This window comes from Penaeus chinensis, chromosome 33 (genome assembly GCF_019202785.1).
Source record: "Penaeus chinensis breed Huanghai No. 1 chromosome 33, ASM1920278v2, whole genome shotgun sequence".
NCBI classification, from domain to species: Eukaryota; Metazoa; Arthropoda; class Malacostraca; order Decapoda; family Penaeidae; genus Penaeus; species Penaeus chinensis.
The window spans coordinates 6652640-6655139 of NC_061851.1; positions in this window are offsets into that span (position 1 = coordinate 6652640).

A 2500-nucleotide genomic window follows, 5' to 3' on the forward strand; every position below is an offset into this window, starting at 1 on the left:
TATATATATATGTATAAGTATATATATATATATATATATATATATGTACATATACATACATACCTACATACATATATACATATATATGCATATATATATATATATATATATATATATAGAGAGAGAGAGAGAGAGAGAGAGAGAGAGAGAGAGAGAGAGAGAGAGAGAGAGAGAGAGACAGAGACAGAGACAGAGACAGAGACAGAGACAGAGAGAGAGACAGAGAGAGAGACAGAGACAGAGACAGAGAGAGAGAAATAAAGAGAGAGAGGGAGAAAGAGAATGTAAAAGAGATAGAAATAACGAACTAGACAAAGAAAGACAGACCAAAAAAAAACAAAAAAACATTAACAACCCACCTTCCTGAAAAAAAAAAAAAAAATGCATCTCCATATTCGGCCGAGCGTCTCTCAAGCCCAAGCTATTCCCCGCCATCACTATTTTTTTTCACCGCCACGACCTCCTCCTTCCATCCTTATAGCCAAAGATACGAATCGCGATAAGGAAGACAAGGCATCGAACTTACCCTCACCCCAACCCCCCTCCTCCCCCTCCTCCTTCCTCCAAAAAAAAAAAAAAAAAGGAGAAACAAAAATAAAGAAGAAAATAAATCAAGAAAAAAAAGGAATTATAAAGTAGCTGACAAGTGGACCCGCCGCGATGCATAGACATAGACACACATCCTCGCGCATCTACAAAGGGTAGGAACATGCCCCTTGTTGATATAGATTTATTGCAGGCGGTTTTTTTTGTACCCTTTGCACGCTGCAGGGCGGTTGGAAGAGCGTGAGGGGGGAGGGGGGGAGGGGTGCTGTAGATAACAACGGAGCTACAAGGTTTCTTATGTATTTTAACAGTTGTCTTCATTTTTTTTTTTTTTTACTGAAAAAAAGGGGAAAAAGACGAAGATGAAAAAAATAGACCATAATGATCAGAAATTCCCCGAAAATCCGTCTTAAAAAGCAAGTATCAGACGAAATAGAATAACAGGTTTAAAAAAAATAATAGTAAATTAAGGTTAATCAAATAATAATAGAAGAAAACAAGGAAGAATATGAAGAAACAGAAGAAGACAAAAGAAGAATAGATGAAGGAGCAGGAAAAGGGATAAAGGAAGAGTAAGCAACAATCCTAATGAGAGAAAAGGAAATAAAAAAAAGATAAACACAATTATGAGATAGCGATCATGACTCTAAAATAACGAAGAGAATGTTAAGCAAAGAAAAAAAAAAAAAAAAAATCCATCCATTTTAACATCTGCTTTCCTATTACTGAAAACACTTTTTAACGTAAACATTCGTTCTTAGAAACAAACGAGAAACAAATACAAAGCTCTCTATAAACTCTCTTGATCCTTCTGCACAATATCGTTCAATCTCTATTTATCAAAGACTGACAAATCCAATTCAATTCACACTTGCAGGAAATCATCTTAATCGTCATTACCATTATTATTTCGTCTTCGATCTTCATCAGATCTATAAAAAAAAAAAAATAATAAAAAAAAATAACAGCCTTAATACTGATAACTTATAATACTTTGAATCTACTTAGACCTGAATATACACTAAGAAAAAGAAAAAAGATGAACAGGGATAAAACGAAAGAAAAACCGAGCGAGGAAACAAAAGAACATGAATGAACACGGAATGCATTCATAAATACAGGAGCGGATGTATAGGTTACTCACAATGAATACGAATTATCTCTCGTTACGTTCAGACAGTGTAATGACGCCATTCGTCATATCGTCATCTGGCCTCGGGTGTTCGTTCGTGGTTTACAGCGACGGATGCCGAGGCGACTGTCTTTGCGTCATACACACACACGCACATATACATGCACTCTCACATACACGCACATACACACGCACTCACTCAATCACGTACATATACACGCACACACACACGCACGCACACTCACTCACATACACACACACACACACACACACACACACACACACACATGCAAACACTTACATACATACATGCATACATACATGCATAACTAACAAAAAAAAAAAAACACTCACATTAACATAATTTTCCTTGATTTACCTTCTCTTTTTTTAACACTCAATCTGCAGATACCTATACAACAAGTATTTCGGAATCTCGGATTAGTAGAGCGAAATGTTTGATCGTTACTATTATGAATAATAACAGTAATGATAATGATAATGATGATAATAATGCTAATGCTAATGATGATGATGATGATAATAATAATAATAATGATAATAATGATAAAAATAACAATGACACTACTACTACTACTAGTAATGATAATTATCATTATTATTGTTGTTGTTGTTATTATTATTATTATTATTATTATTATTATCATCAAGTTATTGTTGTTGTTGTTACTGTTGTTGTTGTAAATATTATCATTACGGTCGTAATCATTATCATAATCATCATCATCATGAGTACCATCATCCTTATTATCATTATCCTTGTTATTTTCATCATCTTCACCATCATCATTATGAATATGT